This window comes from Phyllobates terribilis, unplaced genomic scaffold, assembly GCF_046119375.1.
Source record: "Phyllobates terribilis strain yellow unplaced genomic scaffold, ASM4611937v1 Scaffold_11__3_contigs__length_659146591, whole genome shotgun sequence".
Lineage (NCBI taxonomy): Eukaryota > Metazoa > Chordata > Amphibia > Anura > Dendrobatidae > Phyllobates > Phyllobates terribilis.
In genome coordinates this window covers 75,335,395-75,357,951 of record NW_027362771.1, presented here as the reverse complement: position 1 = coordinate 75,357,951, position 22,557 = coordinate 75,335,395, and positions in this window count along the sequence as shown.

Below are 22,557 nucleotides of genomic sequence, written 5' to 3'. Positions count from 1 at the left end.
CCTCCCCCCTAGTGGACCGTGGCCTACCTTGCGATGATCCTGTTCCGTAGGCCGCGGCTCCGCAGTGGATCGTCAGGGTTGAGGACCTTCCGTCGCGCTCCTGTGACGTCGGCGTCTGCTGGGCTCCTTCCAGGACCTTACGCAACGTCCGGACGTGAGGCGGGGCTTCAGTTCTCGCGCGCTTTCGGAGTCCACGCCCCTCTTCTTCCCGCGCGGCGTCCTCAAGATGGCGTCCAATGGCGGGAAAACTCCACGGATGGCGGGAAGAAGGCTGAAGATGGCGCCGGATGGCGGGAAACTTCACCGATGGCGGGAATCTTCACCACTGGTAAGTTTGAACAGTCTTTGCTTTTCAGGCACGCAGTACCCGGTGGTTGCGGGCACGTGATCCTGCCGACTACGCCAAAGTTGACGCGCCCCTGGGCCTGTGTCGCGCTGCGTTGCGCACGCGGGAGCTTACCCGGAGCCGGATCTGTTTAGGGTTGTAGTCTCGTGGCGGTGACCCAGTCCGTGCCCAGGGAGTCAAACTGGACGGCAGTCTGTTAGCGGTAGAAAATGGTTGATGACTACGCCACCCGTTGAATGCAGCCAGGGGGCTGCTGCTGCAGGGCAGACCGCTGAGGCCGGTGGAAGGATGGTGCAGCGTGATAGTATAACCCCCAACGGGAGGGGTATGGCCTCAGGGCAGCCGACGTGGATGATGGGGGTAGCAGGAACCACTCAGAGACGGTATGGTAGCGTTCAGGGTCTTTACTGGTAACAACGATAGACCCTCCCGGAGTACTTGCTAGCGAACGGGGCCTGGTCAGTCCTTGAGCAGATGGGATCTCCCCTGGCCAGGCGTAGTTGTAGGCCTCCCAAGCTGACTGTACTCTTCTGGCTACCTTGCTAGAAGCTGATGTAAGTAGCCCACGTCCCTGAGTGTACCGTGTGGTGCTCACCCGTATGGCCGGTGACTCGGGGCCTTCTAATGGCTTCCGCTCCACGATGGCGGTGCTGGTCCCACGCGTGCGACCGGGCCTTCGGGCTTCTGGGCCAGGGGACCTGAAATCCCCTGCCTGACGGATTCTGCTGCTGGGTAGAAGTTAGTCCCCACAGCCTCGGACTCCGGGTCCGGTAAAGAATCTTCTTAGTCAGGGCGAGCTCTTTAGCTGCCAGCCCCTGACTCCTTGTGACTCTGCTGCTTCCTATGCTGCTCTTGTCTCTACTCTTCCTGGACTCCCTAACCCTGCCTCAGCCCCGGGTTTATACAGGGGAAGTTCTTCCCCTCCCAAGGCTGGGCAGGAGGTGTGGCATGCACAGGATCCCTGACCAAAGGACCTCCCACCTGCTCTCAGACGTAATATCTCTATCACTGTGACAACCAGACCCCTGGGGTGTCACACACACACGGAGCGAACTGCTTTCTTTCACACAAGCAAGGGCATGTGTCATTGGCAGCGTATGTCACATGCCCTATAAGACCCAGACATTTTCCACGTAGCCACCATTTTCTCACTGCTGCAGCTGCGTGTTAGATGGCACCGCTGTTGCTGTGTGCGCTATACTTTGAGTGTTAATTTCAAGCCAATTTTCGCACAAATCTACAGATAGCTTGGGAGTAGGGAATATTTGTGATTGCAGTCCTTTTGAAGACTAGGTTACATCATTTCCTATGACTTTTATCAGGCAGGTCTGTGCTCTTAAATAGATAGGTTGGGAGTAAAGACTAATTGTAATTGCAGTCCTTTTGAGGGCTAGGTTACATCAGTTCCTATCACTTTTTGCCAGGCAGGTCTGTGCCAGTGCTGTGCAAGTTTTTATCACAGCATTTGGCTAAATCTAGCTAAGCAAATCCTTTTTGGCCTCTTGCAGTGTGTGTTAGTCAGTGGATTAACCTATCTGTGTTGCAAGCTACACCACCTGTGTATAGAATACAAATTTTTTTACTGCACCTAGCCAAGTAAAACCTTTTGGGCATAGCATCATTCTATTAGTCCATCTATACTAACCTCCACCAGGTTGCAACTTCAAAATAATTTTTATCTGCATCTAGCTCTGCAAAAATATTTGGGCTTGGGCTTGAAGCAGTGTGTGGGACTTGTTCTATTAGTCCATCTATACTAACCTCCACCAGGTTGCAAATTCACAATAATTTTTATCTGCATCTAGCTCTGAAAAAAATACTTGGGCTTGGGCTTGTAGCAATGTGTGGGACTTGTTCTATTAGTCCATCTATACTAACCTCCACCAGGTTGCAAATTCAAAATAATTTTTATCTTTATCTCGCTCTGAAAAAATATTTGGGCTTGGGCTTGTAGCAGTGTGTGGGACTTGTTCTATTAGTCCATCTATACTAACCTCCACCAGGTTGCAAATTCAAAATTATTGTTATCTGCATCTAGCTCTGAAAAAATATTTGGGCTTGGGCTTGTAGCAGTGTGTGGGACTTGTTCTATTAGTCATCTATACTAACCTACACCAGGTTGCAAATTCAAAATAATTTTTATCTGCATCTAGCTCTGAAAAAATATTTGGGCTTGGGCTTGTAGCAGTGTGTGGGACTTGTTCTATTAGTCCATCTATACTAATCTCCACCAGGTTGCAAATTCAAAATAATTTTTATCTGAATCTAGCTCTGAAAAAATTTTTTGGCTTGGCCTTGTAGCAGTGTGTGGGACTTGTTCTATTAGTCCATCTCTACTAACCTCCACCAGGTTGCAAATTCAAAATAATTTTTATCTGCATCCAGCTCTGAAAAAATATTTGGGCTTGGGCTTGTAGCAGTGTGTGGGACTTGTTCTATTAGTCCATCTATACTAACCTCCACCAGGTTGCAAATTCAAAATAATTTTTATCTGCATCTAGCTCTGAAAAAATATTTGGGCTTGTAGCAGTGTGTGGTACTCATTGTATTAGGCCATCTATACCAAGCTCCACCAGCTTTGAAATTAATAATAATTTTTAGCTGCATCTTGACTGGAAAATAATTTTGGGCATATTAGCAGTGTGTGGTACTCATTCTATTAGGCCATCTATACTAAGCTCCACCAGCTTTCAAATTACTAATAATTTTTAGCTGCATCTTGCCTGGAAAATAATTTTGGGCATAGTAGTAGTGTGTGGTACTCATTGTATTAGGCCATCTATACCAAGCTCCACCAGCTTTGAAATTAATAATAATTTTTAGCTGCATCTAGCCCGGAAAATAATTTTGGGCTTAGTAGCAGTGTGTGGTACTCATTGTATTAGGCCATCTATACCAAGCTCCACCAGCTTTGAAATTAATAATAATTTTTAGCTGCATCTTGCCTGTAAACTAATTTTGGGCATATTAGCAGTGTGTGGTACTCATTCTATTAGGCCATATATACTAAGCTCCACCAGCTTTGAAATTATTAATAATTTTTAGCTGCATCTAGCCCGGAAAATAATTTTTCTTCCCAATAGTGGTAGCAATAGAAATATGGGGCGCGCTGCTGGCTAACAAAAATATACGCTTCATAACAAAAACAACAGCCTAGCGCACTGCATTAATAAGATGGCATCATCGTCTCTCCCAGTGCAAGGCCTACTACGCCGGCTAGCATTCCTGTGCCTAAAACACAATGTATGGGTCCGCGCTAGCCACGATGCTGAGGGGTCTAAAGCTGCTGCTAATGCTTTATCACGATTCAATTGGCAGATTTTCACAGAGCTCCTCCCCAACGCCCACCCATCGGGCAACAGTTGCCCACCCTCCCTATTGGATCTAGTGGCGAATAGTTGATGCCATTAATCAGAGTGTCAGTTGCCCCGTCGAGGTGGCAAGCATGCGGTAAGGCATGGGAAGAGTGGACATGACTAGTAGCAGGCAGACGGGTTGACCAATGTGAACAAGCCAGATTACAAGTCACCATAGAATTTCTCCACCAGCTAATGATGAGGGGCATATCAGGGGCGTCAGCGCAGCGGTGTCTGACCGGAGTAGCATTTCACTTCCAACTACTGAATTGGGGAGATGTGACAAAGAGATTCATCATCAGACAATCCATAAAAGGGTGGAAAAGGGGTCAGCCAAGTCAGAAGTGTAGACGTCCCGTCCCGTGTCACTGTGTCACTAAAACTGATTTCTCACATCATATCCCTAACACCATTAACATGACACTCACAATTTGAAGCAACACTACTGTCTACTGCATTTGCGATCGCCTTCTTCGGGGCGTTATGCATAAGCGAATTTGTCCCTCAATCCAAAATTACCACCAGTGGAGGCTTATCACACCAGGACGTAGTCATAGCCAATAATGCAATACATCTACGCATACGCCAATCGAAAACGGTTCCAGCGTGCAGGGGCACTTTGGTACTTCTACAACCCACAAACGGTACACTGAGTCGGGTAACAATAGTAAAAACATATATAACCATCAGATCACAAAGTAATTTCTTCCTATCACACATTGATGGAACGCCATTATCAAGATACCAGTTCCAAGCTATATTTAATAAATGCATAACATCGGCAGGGAACCACCCCAAAGATTACGGGGCACACTCATTCCGCATAGGCGCGGCCACGGAAGCAGCAAGAGTAGGACTGTCAGAAACGGAAGTTCAGAGGATAGGGAGATGGCGATCCATATGTTTGGCGAGATACATAAGACCAGACTTGTTATCCAAACGTGGTTTGTTTCTTTTACAGGTGACACTAAGCCAACAGTGTGGGTGATAGGCCACTCGTATATATATTGGGCAGAAAAAAGGGTGAAAGTCCACCCAGGCGGGAGGAAATTAGAGTTTCATAACACATATTTCCACTGGAGAGGTATTAGAGGCCTGCTATGGCCACAGGTACTAATGGAGGTAATCAAGGTAGGGAGAGAGGCAAGAGGTCCGGTCATCTTAGTTATACAGGCCGGGGGAAACAACCTAGGTCATCACAAGAGCGCATAACTAATGGCAATAATGAAACTAGACACTGAGTGCTTCAGAGAATTTTTCACAAAACTAACTATAGTATGGTCAGAGATTGTGACGATAGCGGTATGGCAAGGTGCGCGAGACATCACGGCCATCGAACGGACAAGGCGGGTAATAAATATTCGGATGAAAAAATTTAGAAGAGACAGAGGCGGTGTAGTGATACAACACCAACAACTGGAAGGAGATAAAGCAGGCCTCATACGGCCCGACGGTGTTCACTTAATGGATATTGGACTGGACATATTCCTGTCAGGACTCCAGGACGGAGTGGAACAATCGTTAAGAGTGATGGATGGGAGTCAGAGTCCTGCGTACGAGTACACAGGATCCTCTGTGGCCTGGAAATAGAAAGGACATGTTGGAGACTTACACTTGTTGGCCAACTTGCCGGTGTGGAGACCCAGGGCATGTTGCAACAAGCTGAATTATTTTAGAAATAAAATGTCTTTCTAATGGAATGAGTATAAAGAGTTAATAAAGCTGTGACCGATCCTCACCCATCCAGTTGTAAGAGTTACATTATTGTATTGTCAAGGAAAGGGGGGCGGTAGGGGGGCTGAGCGTCTGGATTTGGTTGGGGGTCCCCACAGTCTGCCTAGGCTAGATGCATTTAAAAATTCTTATTAGATATACAGGCGGTGCAGCTTGCTTCGCAGCTGCGCTACTACGCCCAAAGTATTGCGTAGGCTAGATGCAGTTAAAAATTCTACGCTGACTAGCAGACACTGAAGCTTTGGAGCAGACCTCTGAGTAAACAGCTCTTCAGACTCAACCATCTTTGTTACCCCAAGCCATAGTGTATGAAGTTTCTTACAGTTAAAAGGGGGGGGGCGACCCAACCCACCTGGAATTGACGATGCCAACGTCACGTGAAACACAGCAAGGGGACTCCAAAAAGAGTGTCCATTTTTTCCAAAATTGTGGCACAGACACCACTTAAGTGGCATCAATTGCCCCAGTGTTGCTTAAAACGGTTGGTGAGGTGATTTTACCAAATCCTCAAGCTTTTAGTCTCCCCAGGATGACACAGGGGTAGAAAAGTCCTTGCGGATCCATGATTTGTTCATCTTTATGAACGTGAGTCTGTCTACATTCTCAGTGGACAGCCGCGTGCGCTTATCTGTCAGCATACCACCAGCAGCGCTGAACACACGTTCAGAGAGAACGCTGGCTGCAGGGCATGATAAGATCTCCAAGGCGTGAGTGGCGAGCTCCGGCCATTTTTCCAGATTGGAAGCCCAAAATGAGCAATGGTCCAGTGACACAGTCATAGCTTCGATGTTCACTTGGAGATACTCCTGTACCATCCTCTCTAGGCGTTGACTATGTGTCAGACTTCTTGTCTCCTGTGGCCTTGCAAAGGATGGTCTAAAAAAGTGGTGAAACGATTCCACAAAATTGCTGTTACCAGCAGATACTGTGTTACTGTTACGGTTTGAGTGATGAAGACTCGACAGTCCCACGGGTGGCAAGTTAGAACTGTGAGATTCACTACGTGCACCACTGGTGTTTTGTGGAAAAGCACATGTAAGATTCTGCAACAGCCTCTGCTGATACTCCTGCATGCGTGAATCCCTTTCTATGGCTGGAATTATTTCGGCAAATTTACTTTTGTACCGGGGATCTAAGAGTGTGGCAACCCAGTAGTCGGGATTACTTCGAATTCTGACAATCCGAGGGTCACGTTGCAGGTAGTGCAGCAAGAAGGCACTCTTGTGTCTTGCGCATCCAGGAGGACCAAGTCCTTGTTGTGTTGGTAGCGAGGTAAGAATCAAGCTTCCTTCCTCTGCCCTCTCCCCCCAACCTCGCACAACAGAAATGTGATCAAGGTCTCCCTCATCTGATGAGTCTTACATGCTCATCGCCAGTTCGTTCTCCACTTCTTCCTTGGCTCCTGCACCTTCCTCAACAGTTTGGCTGCTACCATGCGCCCTGGTTAATCCCTCTCCCCCACGCTCCCATGCCTGCCGCCTTTGTGCTGCCGACCGTCTGGACCTTGGAGATGTTATCCCTTCCGCATACGACTCCTCCTCTACTTCCTCCACCTCCTCTTGTCCCACCACCTGACTCTGAATTCTGTTTAACGTGAGCTCCAGCATATAATCACCAGAATAGTCATTCTGATACTGGCATCGTCGTCAGCACTAAACATCTTCGTCGCCATTTCAAAACTGTGCAAAAGGGTGTGTGGCGCCCCTGAGGGTTCAGTCACCACAGAGGTACTGCTTCTCACCCAGAGGTGTGGTATCTCACCCTCAGGTAAGGAAGGAGTATGGCTCGGTACCCTAACACCTGCATCCAACACATACCCGCAGTGGGGGTAGGGCGAGATTGCTCCTAAGGGAGAGCACAGTCCCAGGTCCCTAGCTGGTGGGAGGGTCCTATGTAGTGGGTGTGGGTGGAGAAAGCAGCTTAGGGGAGTACATGACAGGGAGCGTATAAATAGGAAGCCATCTTAAAAATAGCAAGCCAGTCAGAGGAGAAGTGACAGGAGCAGAGGCTCTGCATGAGCTCTTCTCCGGAGGTGGGCCTAGCCTGGGATGCCCAGGACTGAAGGAGAGAAGAGAGGAGTGGGAGCAGGAAGGCTCCAGGAACCGAAGGGACCCTAGGGGTACGGGCCATGCAGAAGGCCACCAGTACGCCCGCTGCTACCAGGAGGTAGAGGGGTCAGGCCAGATAAGGGAAACCGGTCCCTCAACTAGCGGAGAAACAGCAATGCTCAACTAGAATGTACTGCAGGCCAAAGTCCACACCAGTCTCACTAAGAAGGTAGCCACATAGGACCCAGGGGACGGAACACACGTCGCCCGCCAAGGCCCGAGGATACCGGATAGAAGTGTCACTGGGTGTGAGGTGCAGGGAGAAGGCCAGAGAAAGGATACACAGAAGGGGGTCCTGCTAAGTACTCCGGAGCTATCTGGGGGTGGACTGAGCCCCTCACTGAGTACGCACAGCACGACGGGGGAGATTGCTCTGGTACCTGTAATCTGGACTGCAACAACTGTGAGTAAAATCTTGGGACTGCATCACATGGACTCTGTGTTCATTACTGACTCCCTGCACAACAACCACCATCATCCACCCACACTGCCCTGAAGCTACACTCTTCCTGTGGGGAGTAATAAAACCATTGCTGCAAAACCACCAGCTTCAGAGGACTGTTCCGCAGCAGCGGCCCCTTTGGCCGCACTCCACAGGTGGCGTAGTCGGACATTATAAAACCCATATATACAAATTACCCTTGGATTGACCACCCTGGGTCACGGACCGGGTCGCCGCCACAGTGACTACAACCCCCAGCGTCTACCGGCCCGGATCCGGGTACCCCATGGCCCAGGGGGCGCGTCAACTTCATAGGTCTCTGATCTGAGACCACTCCTGCAGCGTGATTTGCCCCACCTCTGGATCTCATTGGCCCAGGCTATACGTCAGAACGTATTGCACCAGGGCTTGTCGGTGCTGCCACAGTCTCTGCAACATGTGCAGAGTTCAATTCCACCATGTCGGCACATCGCATTTCAGCCGGTGAACTGGCAGGCCCAGCGACTTCTGTAGAGATGTAAGTCGTTGAGCTGCGGGATGCGAACGGCGGAAGTGAGCACACAGCGACCGTGCCCTCTGCAGAAGGCCATCTAGTCCGGGATAGTGGGCTAAAAATTGCTGGACCACCAGGTTCAACACGTGAGCCATACAAGGCACGTGTGTGACATTGCCCTGGCTAAGGGCCGCACCCACGTTTGCAGCATTATCGCACACAGACTTCCCTGATTTCAGGTCCAGTGGAGACAACCATTCATGAAACTGGGTCTCCAGAGCTGACCACAACTTCTCAGCTGTGTGACTCACATTTCCCAGACATTTCAAAGTAAACACCGCCTGATGCTGTTGAGCCCTGCTGCCAGCATAGTAAGGAGGTGTGCAGGATTCCTTCTGTGCAGTTAGAAAGCGGGTGGCATTACCAGACAGGCTTTGGGTGCAGGTGGAGGACCGAGAGGAGGTTGAGGAGGCAGAAGCAGTGGAGGAACTTCTAGATAAAGAGGATTGACGTACAACTCGTGGGGATGGCAAGACTTGGACAGCAGCCCCTTGTCCTGCTGTCACCATAGTTAGCCAGTGCCCAGTCAGCGACATGTAATGCCCCTGTCCATGCCTACTCGCCCAAGTGTCTGTGGTGAAATGCACCCTGTCACACACGGAGTTTCTCAAGGAAGCGGTGATGTTGTGTGCGACATGCTGGTGGAGCGCAGGCACACCATTCTTTGAGAAGTAGTGCTGACTGGGCATCTGGTACTGGGGCACTGCAACAGACATAAGGTCTCGAAAATCCTCTGTGTCCCCCAGGCGGAAAGGCAGCATTTCTGTAGCCAACAGCTTGTAGATGGTGAAATTCAACCTCTTAGCTTTCTCATGGCTAGGAGGAAATGGTCTTTTACTTGTCCACATCTGAGGGACCGAGGGCTGGCTGTTGTGCTTAGACGGGGTTGAGTAGGGTGTCCCCGACAAACTTGCCGGTCTGTGAGGAAGATGCAGGCAGAAAAGTTAGGTAGCCTTGATCCAAAGGTGGTGCTCTCGATGTTGGAGAGCGCTCAACACCAGCTGGTGTTTCCACTTCCAAATGAAATGATGACCTGCCAATCACACTGGTTGTTGCGGGTAAAGAGATGGCAGGTTTGCATCCAAAAACATGTGTGACTGCTGTCCCCCCAGTCACAGAGGATGAAGAGGCCACTGATGCACAAGATGGGGTGGACGGTGGTTGGCCCGGCCCGCTAGGCCGCATTGTAGCACAGTGAGCTTCCCACTGCAACTTATGCTTCATATCCATGTGACGGTTCATGCATGAAGTACTCAAACTATGTAGTTTTTGGCCTCTACTTAGCTTTTGGTGACAAATAATACAGATAACACGAGTTGGGTCATCCTTATCAATCTGAAAAAATGCCCAGGCTATGCAAGGCTTAGAGTCCATCCGACCTGAAGAGCCACTACGACTTGTGGTCAGAGGCAGAGTTGTGGTTGAGGATGCAGTTCTTGACATGCTTCAGGTACTCCGTCTCTGTCCAGGAAGGTGCAACCTAACCTCGTCATCAATAGCATCTGTGGCGCCCAGCTGCGCTTGGTATCACAGATCCTAGAAGAGTGCATTGAAGGAATCCTCCACAAGAGGCCCCCATAAACATTCACACATCTCCACCTTCCACCTCAGACCAGCAGAGGGAGCCCGTTAGGGATATAAATAGGGAAGGTGAAGCTAGGCAGTTCAGTTCCTCTGAAGAGTTCCTGCAATAGAGAAGCCTAAGAGAGGTCAGTCTGCAGTGGAGCTCAGTCTAGTCTAGAGAACTCAGTTAATAGTTCAGCAGTGGAGCACGAGGCTCCTGTTAGCTAGATTCAGGGAGCCCAGTTAGAGCTTAAGGTGTGCCAGCACCATAAGATCAGTGAAGCGCGGCAAGCTGCCGTTAGTGTGTATAGCCTAGTGAGGGCCCGAGTAGGCCGAAGGCGAGTGGAGAGTTAGTACATAGGTGGCAGAGGAGCTTAACCAGCTCACCCCGAAGCATTTACCGGACACCGGATCCGAGCTTACCAGGATCTCTATGACCCAGTAAGGCATAACGGGAATCCCTGGAGAACTACAAGTCCCAGGATCGCTAAGGTGCTGATACGTAACAGAGCCAGGAGACGGTTAGGCCCCGCTTACTGGGAGCGTGAACTCCAAGACAAGGCCCTACCACAAGGTCAGCCAGCGCAGGACAAAGACAAAGTTAGGCCTAGCTCCAGGCAGGACAGAAACTTACTACGCAGAGGCAAGAAACAGGAGGCTCTACACCTGCTCATTGGGGAGGATCCTGATATGCACCCTTCACCCTACAGTACTCCGGGATGTGCCTGAATTTCCACCAGTAAAAGGTACTGAAGTGACTACCGTGTCCGTTCCCGTTCTTGCTCTGACCCAGCTGGGTCTCGCTTGTCCTGCATTCCCCCTGCATACGCTTTTCTGAGGCCTTGCTCCACCTGTGGGGAGCTATACCATCAAGCTGCCTTATCACCGGCCTCAGTGGACTGCTGCAGCGCTGGTGCTTCTCACCAGATACCACAGGTGGCGTCACGAACTCTTATAAAATGAACAATTATCCACCCTTTTAAAGAGTGACCCCAGGGTACGGGCCCGGGAGCCGACCACCGCGACATCCCAAAGGCCAGGCAAAGGCCCGGGTACCGAGTCATCCCCATCCCCTGGGCTAGTCACATCCTCCTCCACTTCCTCTGCTGACCTCATTGACTGGCTGACTGTGGGTTGACAGTAAGTTGGATCTCCAACCTCGTCATCATCACCCTGTGTGTTCTCACACCCGTCGTCCTCAGAGCCAACCTCTTCCTGCCCTGACCGAAAAGTCAAGTTGTCGCTCCAATCAGGTATTGGAGTCTCATCATCGTCTTCATCATTGTCTCCACCAACAGGAGTTACAGTTTGGGAACGAGGGTCTACATTATGCTCAGAACCTTCTTCATCTGGTCCTGGATCCGACTCATAAAGATTCTGGGCATTAGTGCAGCTCATTTCCTCGTCTGGATTAACAGAAGCTCTGGAGCAGACCTCCGTTTCCCAGGCTATAGTATGAGTAAACAGCTGTGCAGACTCAACCATCTGTGTTACCCCATACTCAGACGGGTAGCTGGAGACTTGGGAGATGTGAGGAAGCAAGTGCGATTGGGGTGACACCTCTGAGGACTGGAGTATTTGTGATGTTGAAGTTGAGGTGGAGGAGAGCCCACTTGAAGGAGCACTTGATATCCGTTGAAGCACCTGCTGTTTTTGTGCCTCATCTGGAATTTGTAGTGATGGGCGTGTCTGTAAGAAAGGGATCGTATCACATTGTCCACGAAAAGAAGTAGACATCTTAGTTTGGCTGGAAGATGGTCTTTCTTCTGCAGATATAACTCCCCTCCACCGCTGGGGGGCTCGACTCATCAGCGGACATGCACCAGTATTGGGAGAGGGGGGCTGGCCGTCAGGGTCCACTGCGGCTCTGGCACAAACCTGGCGACACGGAGGTCGCACGGGCAGGAACGGACTGGCCGTGTCGGCTTCGCACTTTTTTGGTTTTAGAAGGGCATGGCATGCCTATATCTGTGTCTCCCCCTCCTTTTACTCCTCCACCTCTTTTCTTTTCGCATGACTATATGTACTTGTCACTTTTCCATGTGTTAGTTGTGTTTTCTGAGCAGTTTGTCAGCTTTTGGACACCTTTGAATTGTTTTCTATGTGTTTTCTATGTTTCTATGTGTTTTTGTTTGCCTGCCACTGGTTTTAACGGTGTTCGAAGGTGTTCGACGAACAGTTCGACGAACATTTCGGCGAACATACGGGTGTTCGACGAACCGAACCGAACTCGAACACTACGGGGGTGGCTCAACACTAATTTTAACCCATTTTATCTATATTTTGGGGGTATGCTCCCTGTTTTCTTGTTGTGTGTTCACTGCTTATCTATTGCCTAGAATAAATAATGTTTATATTTTTTATCATTTGATTGGTTCGGTTATTGACCATATGATTGATTTTTTTGTTCTTTGTTTTTTTTTGTGTGGTATATGAACAATAATGAATTAAATGTAGAATTTTCCAATTCTAGTCCAAATGGCACAATCCAGTTTCTAGACAGAGGAATCAGTTCAGAAAGAAGAGTATGCATCTGTCTGAGATGGTTTAGTGAATCCTGCTTTGAGCAGGGGGTTGGACCAGATGACCCAGGAGGTCCCCTCCAACTCTACCATTCTATGATTCTATGATTCTATGATATTGATAAACATCGAAAAGAAATATCTGTAAACATTATTCTTGAAGCTAAGATTTGTCACACAATTCACGCAGTTGCTTCAATACTGTACAAAGGAATTTGTCAGAGCCAAAGAAGTGTGCTCTGACGATTTCACCTTCCAAAAAATATGAAAGTAATTAAACATAATTTGAAAAAAATCAAAATATGCCCAGGATAATATAGATTTGTGCTTTTGTTTGAGGCAATGCTGTGTGCAGGAGGCAATATAATGACAAAAATAAGAGTCCAACTTGGATCTTTACTACAAGCTAATGGTAGTCAATGTGCCACCATAACATGGTTATTAGGTGTTTTCACCCCTCGAATATTCCCATACATGTGGCATCCAATGTCTGGAAGTATTGTAGGGGAGAGTGGTGTGTCACCCTGGCCTGGATGCCACAAAATGTATTAAAGCTGTGTCTGAGAGCAAGGGAGAGGTTCTCTAGTCAGGGGAACATTAGCATGCAATGCCTCCTGTCTCAGGCCAGTAGGCGGAGCAGGCTGCCCCTATAAAAGCTGGTGCTGGGGGCAGGGTTAGGGAGAACTTGATGGCCTGTCTCAGCACTGAGACGTGTCCCAGAGCAGAGCAGGGACAGACAGTTTTGTATTGCATCTAAGAGGAAGTGTGGCAGGAGGAGAGCCACAAGCCAGAGACAAGAGGCGAAGCAAGCTTGTCTTGGTAGATAGAAAACTTACTTTACCAGACTTTGGTGTCTGATGCTGGGAGGATTCCACATCCTCCAGCAGATAACCAGTTCGCAGGGGACTGTATATTCCTTGGCCTAAGAAGCCTGGAGGCCCTGCCACAACCGAAGGGACCAGTAAAGCCATACAAGGCTGGGAGTAGAAAGGAACCCACGTCGCAGGCCATACAGGCGAGAATACACGGAAAGCTCGGAAACGTGGGCTGTTACCCTATAACGAGGAGATAGCCAGAAGGAGCACAGAAAGCACGGTAGGCCTACACCCTCACCCTGACCAGGGCCAATTTCCCCGTTGCTCTCAGACATCCAGGTCTCCTCCTAGCCGGGACTGTTTATGGGTCAGTTTACCTGTTTTAGTAAAGACCCTGGACTGCAACCTATTGTCTGTGTGCTCCTTCGCGCCTCCAGCACTACCGGTACTGGGACTCTCACCACCATCACTCCCAGCATCCACTACACTGCCCTGGGGCCGCACTCTTCCCGTGGGGAGTCACACCATCCCAGCTGCACACCTCATCAGCCCCAGCGGTCTGCCTTGCAGCGGCTGTACCTAATGACCGCAAATCCACGGGTGGCGTAGTCAGACATTATCAATAGCACATAACGGACTACCACTGGCCTGACCACCCTGAGCCACGGAACCGGGTTGCCACTACTACCCCCATCGCTCCCTATTGCCCGGATCCGAGTGCCCCACGGCCCAGGGGGTGAGTCAGATTTGGCGTAGTCGGCAAGATTTCGTGCCCGCTAACCACGGGTACTGCACGCCTGAAAAGAGACTGTTTCGTTGTACTAAAGATGGCGCCCGCCCGAGAAGAACGAGCGCCATAATGTGCGCGCCAAAAGACCACAGGAGGCCGCCTCCCATCGTGGGCCGGGTCCCAGAATGGCGCCAAAGAGGAAGCCCGCCCCCAACAACCATGAGCACTGCTGTGGAAATGTCCGTCAACGTGGGGGGGCTGCCCCTGAGAGTGATTGTCAGCAGAATGCCCCAGGCCGACCCCCCATGGGGGCGGAAAGAGAAGAAAACTGCGGAGCAGGGGGTGGTCTGGATCAGTCCAGACAGACCGCACCCAGGGATGGACGCCCTCAGCAGTACCAGCCTCCTGGCCCGAAGCCTGCTGCAGGCCGAACCGCTCTGCAGCCTAGCAGAAGTCCTAGCGCAGCTCCCCAGAGACCCGGAGCGTGCGCAAGCTGCACTGGAGGACCTGGAGCGGAGGATGGTCCGGGCGCAGCGGAGTGCACTCACCGAGTGGAGAGAGGAACTGGCCCGGCAGGCTGGAATCCACCAGCGACAGGTCTCAACCGCACCCCGGGGTTTGCCTGCCTCTGAGGACGGCACAGGAGGAGAGAGGACCGGAGGCGATGCCGCGGAGGGAGCCACGAGGACTGAGGCAAGTGAAGGGGACGTCACCACCCCAAGCCCAGCACCCGCAAGCCTGCCCCAGCCTCCCGTCGAAGCACCAGAAGCCCCACTCACCACACCTGTTGCCGCGCCGCCACTGCTCCCAGCTAGGCCTCAAGCGGCGAGCGCCGCGGCCACGCCCCGCCCAGCGCCACGCCCCTTGACCCCGGGCGCCGTAAAGCAGGAAGCATCATCGGCCCGGTCGCAAGGCCTGGATGACCCGGGCGCCATCGCTAAGCCTGCGCCCCTGTCCCGGATGGGACTGCCACCTAGCGCAGCCACAAGACCTCCGGCCTGGTCGCAAGGCCGAGTGCCCCCGGGCGCTGCTCCCAGATTAGGTCCCCCCACTATACCATCGCTGGGCGTGGACCTATTGGCACATCACACCGGTCCGGATGGACTGCCGCTGGAGTGGCCGGCTGAAGTGACCGGCAATCAGCCATGGAAGGCCCAGCCCCCGCGCGAGCCTCTGATACCGGCTCCTGAACCCGTCGAGGTCACCCTACCCCCACTGGAGGACGTCCAATTTGCGTGGGACCTCACTAGCGAGAACTTGATGGGGTTCTCTCAAGAGGACCCGGACGGGTCTGAAGAACCATATGAGGAGGAAGAAGGAGCATATGGAGGACACTGCTACTAGTAAGTAGCAAAGTACCTGTGTACATAGTTACCCGTCAGGGTATCAGAACTGTTTTTGGGACTGTTCCCGTCTTGAAAGTGTGGTCCCCGTTGGGACAAATATTGAACTGTTACCTGTGTGCCCCTCATCCCCTACCAGGCTGAGGACTGTGAGCAGCCATTCCCTTCCCAAAACTGGCCGAGGACTGAGAGCGGTCAACCCCTTGTATCTAGTTGCGCTTCCTAAAGCGCCCCCTACTGGTTTTATACAAAAACTGCAACGTCTACCTCAAGACAAGTTTGCTGGACTGTTGCACCTTTAAGAAGAAAGAACACCTGGTCGCAAGTTGCACCGCGGCCATGATCCAAGAATCCAAGAATGCGCTTTACTTAAAAATGTTTTACATGAGAAAGTTTAATATGCTGCTAGGTGATAATGCAAATGTTTTACAAGGTTTTTATATGACAAAAGAGTTCCAGAGGCATTAGCAAAGTGTTTTATCATAGTGACAAGAAAAGAAAAGTGTTTCCCATAAAGGGAATTGAACAATGTCGTCCGTTTCTGATGTAAAAAGTTATTGAAAAACTTTTGCATGTCCTGTAATTAACTGTTTTTGCTCTTTTCCAGCCCGAGGACGTGCTGTGGTTTACCAGGGGGGAATGTAGCGCCCCGAGGGCTCGGCCGCTACAGGGGTATTGCACCTCTGCCAGAGGTGTGGTATTCCACTCCCGGGTAAGGATGGAGTATGGACCAGGGCTCAGTTAGCTGCAAACAGCACACACACCCCATTTCCGAGGGACAGCTCAACGGTGCTCCCACTAGACAGAAGTGCAGGCACGACCGACTATGTCCCTGCCTGGAGTGGGGAGGGGGGTGGAACACCCAGTGCTGTAGGGGCAGATAGGGGTTGGTTCCTGAGCGTAGATAGGAGCCCATTGGTTGCTGGTCACCTGGGCTCATGGTCAGAGGGAGGTATAAAAGGTGGGCACCATCTTAGCTCTAGGAGAAGTTCGTTCAGTCAGTTCAGCCAGGGGAGAAGACAGGGAGTAGAGGCTCTGTAGGAGCTCTACTCCAGGAGGGCCTAGTGAGAGGCCGAGGAGGAGGAGAAGGGGAGCTGGGATTTTGGCTCATCTCAGCTCCAAGAGAACGGAACAGAAAGGAACAGAAAGGAACAGAGAAAGAGAAGGAGAGACAGAGAAACAGAAGGGCTCAGGAACAAGAAGGTGGAAGGGACCCTAAGAACCCACGAGAATCCAGGGTGCAGGGTCAGGCAGATTAAGGGTACCGGATCCCAAGTTGGTGGAGGAGAAACAACCCTCAGCCAAAGACCGGTCGTCGTGATCATCTATTGGTGCGACACCTCATCAAACCTGCTAGGAAGGCACCATATAGGACAGCGGAGGACGGGGCCCACGTTTAACCGCACAAGTCTGCAGCAGCTGGACAAAAGTGGGTCACTGGTGAGGCAGGCCAGAGAAAGGATTAAAGGGGGTCCTGTGCCATGCTCTTGACTGCTTGGGAGTTGACCGAGCCCCACACCTGGTGGACGCAGCACGGCTCAGGCGGTCACTACCTGTACAGAAGTGACCCGGAACAAATGAACTGTGAGTAAAGACCCTGGACTGTAACTTGTTGTCTGTGTGCTCCTTCGCGCCTCCAGCACTACCGGTACTGGGACTCTCACTACCATCACTCCCAACATCCACTACACTGCCCTGGGACCACACTCCTCCCGTGGGTAGTCACACCATCCCAGCTGCATTCATCATCGGCCCCAGCGGACTGCCTTGCAGCGGCGGTTCCTAATACCCGCAATCCACGGGTGGCGTAGTCGGACATTATCAATAGCACGTAGCAGACTACCATTGGTCTGACCACCCTGAGCCGCGGGTCCGGGCCGCCACTCCTACTCCCAGCGTCTCACTATTGCCCGGTTCCACGTGCCCCACGGCCCAGGGGGCGAGTCAGTGGCATCATATAAATGCCACATGTATATGGAAACACCTCCGTGTGATATCAAAGGTATTCCTTTCCTATTTGAAATTTTGCATTCTAGTTTTTGAAAAACAAACAAATTGATGTTTTTTTCAGGAAGTCTTACTGTTTGCTTATTTTTTTTAGTCAGCACAATATTAATAGATTGTTGTCCATGTTAATTTATTAGCATAACACAAATTAGTGGAAACAATGCTGGCCAACCTGAGTTTAAAACTAAACTTTATCCTTGTGCACCTCTTTTTAAAGGTAATCTATCAGAAGGATCAACATTCCTAAGCCGTCTCTATGGGCATGTAGATCACAGAAAGTTGAATAAAATGATATCTTGATATTCAAGATCCAATGTCTTATTCCAGAATAATCCATGTTTTCCTTATATGTAAATGAGCTGTTACTATCTATGGGTCGGCATAGATATGAATGAGAATCTGCCTCCAGAGCTTATTTTAAATGAAAGGAGACATTACCAATGTGAGACAAGTAATTAACACAGAACAGTAGAATTGAACTTTGTCTCCTCACAAACACATTTTTTGCAGCTCTCTGAGCTCTGCTGTATTGTAACAATATTGCAGCCCTGTCTGCCTGTGACATGGAAACTGAGAGGAACCTGCAGATGTGTCAGGTATAATCACACAGCTCTGCAGTGAGATCAGGAGAGCAGAGAGCGGCCATTACACATCACACTGGTAACTCATCCTTCATGTAAAATAATCTCTGGAGGAAGAATCTCATTCAGATCTGTGTCCGGCCCATAGATCTTAACAGCTCATTTACATATAAAAAAAACATGGATTTCCCTGTAATATGACCCCGGATCATGAATATCAAGGTATCATTGTATTCAGCTTCCTATGACCTATGTGCCAATATAGTCGGCTTAGGAGGGTTGATCCTACTGACAGATTCCGTTTAAGCATACAGTATTTTCATTTGGTCTTTAATAAGTTTCTCTTTAACCATGTACTTCAGTAAAAACATAATGCCACCTCAATTATCATAAATACATTATGTTTCTAAATGTAAATCACATTGGATTTCATCATTATTTGATCTCAACACAGTCAGTAGATTGACTGGAATACATATTGTTTTGTAAAATAGCTTAATATTTTAATTAAAGATTTCTATCATACAAATTCCAGGGATTGCCAGCTTGCAAACTATTCTGCTGAATGCATAACTAGAAAGTTATCATTTATTTATCCCAGAACCTCTATCATACAGTAAAAATAAAATTATGTTTTAACCCAATGGAAAATATGAATTTGATGTGATGCCCCCCAAAAGATTCACCGCCCCAAAAAATAAAACAAACTCATAAATAATACAAATAGGGCCATCAATAAACCAAGAGAAATATACTATCTAAGAAGACATTGCCATGAAAAATGAAGCATTTCTAGTATTTCTGTGAGATTTCCTTAAAAGGGTACTCCCATCTCCAAGATGCTATCCCAATATGTAGTAGGTGTAATAATATTAGCAAATACCTTAAATTAAAAGTGAAGGATACTGTAATTCTTATGATTCGCTCTGTTGCTTACCCCATGTGCAGGGCATTGCAGTAGATTAGGTATCCATGGTTATAAGCACTCAAGTAGTGACAGTTAGTTAGTTGTTAGTGTTCATAACTATGGATACCTAAGCTACAGCAATGCCCTGCACATGGGTTAAGAGACATAGCGAATCAGAAGAACTATACTACATTTCTAATTGGAGGTATTGGGTAATATTATTATTACACTTACTACATATTGGGATAGGATCTTGGAGATGGGAATAACCCTCTAAGGGAACCTCTCTTGTAATTCCTCCCTCTGTGAGCAAGAGTGGAGAACATCTCAGTATGAGCTACAGTATGTAGATGGTAAAATAAATGAATACCGAATATTGGAAAAATATGACCTAGAATTAACTGTTACCAAATTGTTAAATAAGCATGAGACTGGTGTAGGAACAGTTACACAACAAATACTTATTTTTTACAAACACAAACTAATGGACCAAAGTTGCAAGATTACGTATAAAGAGGGTGATTCAAATGCAAATGTGCGGAGAAAGAAACAGCACTCCAGTCATTCAAGTGGAGTGGTTAACTCTATTTTCTCATATATGAGTTTAAAGAAAAATACACCGCTGACACTAAAGGGAGTTGCAGTTATAATTGATCTCTAGATCAAAAGCTTGAAGGCTGTCCAGGAATTTAGATGTGCGGAATAAAGAGAGAAAGTAGGCTTACCATGTCTATGATTTTCAAATAATTCTTATCAGAGTAATAGGTGCCAATCCCGTTGAAGACCTCCAACGCAGTATGCCATGGAAAAATGGAGACATGCAGCACAACTGTACTTCTAAATTCAATAATTGTTTATTTAGAATTAAGAGAAGAATGTCAAGCAATTAAAATCCAAATAATATGATCGCTATGATCACTGATGCGTTTTCTATGTTTTGAGTGGCCGTAATGCACCACTGCAACCAAGAGAGTTGGGTGCTAGATCTGGTTCCACTGTCAGGAAGCAATTAACCAACTCCTCTTACACTCTTAGGCTATGTTCCCACAATCAGGCTATAGCAGCGCTTTGGACGCAGCGTATTTTTGCTGCGTCCAAAGCGTTGCATCCGATCACGCATGTAAATTCGCATGTGTTCATTGAAAACATGATAATTTACTGCACCCTATACATTATATTGTGGAAATTTCTGTTGTGGAGAAATTGAGCCGCGCTGCCGGTGAATTTACGCACTGTCAAGTAGAAGCACAGTGGGCGTGGGATTTCTATAAATTCCATCCACTGTGCTTCTACCATACAACCCAGCATTTTGGACGCAGAGCAGGTGAGCTTCGTCCAAAATGTTGCTATTACGGATCGTGGGCACCTACCCTTACAAACCCATCTAGTACTGTAACTACACAGCCATACATCTCCTGTCTATCTATTATGTTGTACACTGTGCTTTTGTCTCCACTGCCACTGCAGTGCTACTTAGTCACATATCTCCTGCCTGTTTTTTATTTATATATTTATACTGCGCTGCTTATGTCTCCAGAGATTGACAGTGTTGGCCCTACGCAGCTAGACATCTTCTTACCAGTCCCATATTTTTCTATACTATTTGGTTGCTGCCACTGCCAATAGACAACCACACATTATTGTGTTTGACTGTAATGCAGCTGGGAACCTTACCCTACACAGGGTAAAATAAAAATAAAACTGCTCTAAAAGAAAGCGGTAATTTTTGGACAGCTTTTTAAAAAGCCATTGCATCTTTACTTTCAAAACAGCAAACGTGATCCCCAAAAAAGGATACTGATTTAAATGCCTTCTAAAAAACCCATTGCTTTTTCATTTTTAAAACAACAAACTTGTTGTTACTTCCCAAAAAGGGATAATTTTTGCACCACCACTTCCCAAAAAAGCCATGACTTCATCCAAGTATAATGTCTGTGTATAAACACACGCATGAAATGCATCTTCCCCCAAAAAGTGATACATTTTCCATTTTAAAAAGTATAAAAAGTCTAATACAGTGTGTTATGAGAAAAAAGCTGTTGGTTACCACTGATTACATCCATTTACCTATTGCAATATGAGTTAAGGTAATTTGTCATTACTAAGGCTTTGCTTGTGTTAAAAATCTAGAAAGGGTTTGGATACAATCCTATGACAGCTCAAATTGTTATATCTCTCCAGGGTAATTGAAGACTTTGCAGTAACTGTAATTCACAGCAAATTAATTTATTACAAATAACTTTTTTTTTTTAATTCAGAGAAGGTAGCAAATTTGTATTTCAAGCGATTCACTATAAAATCACTCACCAAGAGTAATTTTGGCATGGCTTATATGGAGACTAGTTATGGTGTTCAGGCTGTTATTATGTCCATTCTGCCTGACTGACATCCATGTGGCACAGATAGGGTTCAAGACAAATACCCAGAGTGATGTTGATTAAGCGGGACTTATGTAAAGCACACACTTTTCTTTGAGTCCTTTTAACCCCTTAAGGACCGAGCCACTTTGTATGTTAATAACCGGGCCAATTTTTTCAATTCTGACCGCTGTCACTTTGTGCGGTAATACCCCTGGAACGTGACATATTGTACTTCATGATAGTGGTAAAATTTATTTTATATTATTGCGTTTATTTGTAAAATAAACAGAAATTTGTCGAAAATGTTTAAAATTTAGCAATTTTCAAACTTTGAATTGTTATGCCCTGTAATCAGAGAAATATGTCACACAAAATAGTCAATAAATAACATTTCCCAAATGTCTACTTTACATCAGCACAATTTTGGAACCAAAATTTTTTTTGTTAGGGAGCTATAAGGGTTAAAAGTTGACCAGCAATTTCTCATTTTTCCAACAAAATTTACAAAACCATTTTTTTTAGGGACCACATCACATTTGAAGTCACTTTGAGGTGTCTATATGACAGAAAATACCCCAAAATGACACCATTCTAAAAACTGCACCCATCAAGGTGCTCAAAACCACATTCAAGAAGTTTATTAACCCTTCAGGTGCTTCACAGGAACTGAAGCAATGAGGAAGAAAACAATTAACATTTAACTTTTTTTCACAAAATATTAAATTTAGACCTTTTTTTTTTTATTTTCACAAGGGTAACAGATAAAAATGGACCCCAAAATGTATTGTGCAATTTCTCCTGAACATGCTGATACCAAATATTTGGCGGAAAACTACTGTTTGGGCACATGGCAGGGTTCGGAAGGGAAGGAGCGCCATTTGACTTTTTGAATTCAAAATTTGCTGGAATAATTAGCGGATGCCATGTTGCGTTTGGAGAGCCCCTGATGTCCCTAAACAGCAGAAATCCCCCACAAGTGACCCCATTTTGGAAACTAGACCCCTCAATGAACTTATCTAGATGTGTGATGAGCACTTTGAACCCCCAGGTGCTTCACAGAAGTTTATAACATAGAGACGTGAAAAAAAAAATCACAAAAATTTATTTTTAATCCCAAATTTTTTATTTTCACAAGGGTAACAGGAGAAAATAGACCCCAAAAGTTGTTGTGAAATTTCTCCTGAGCACAC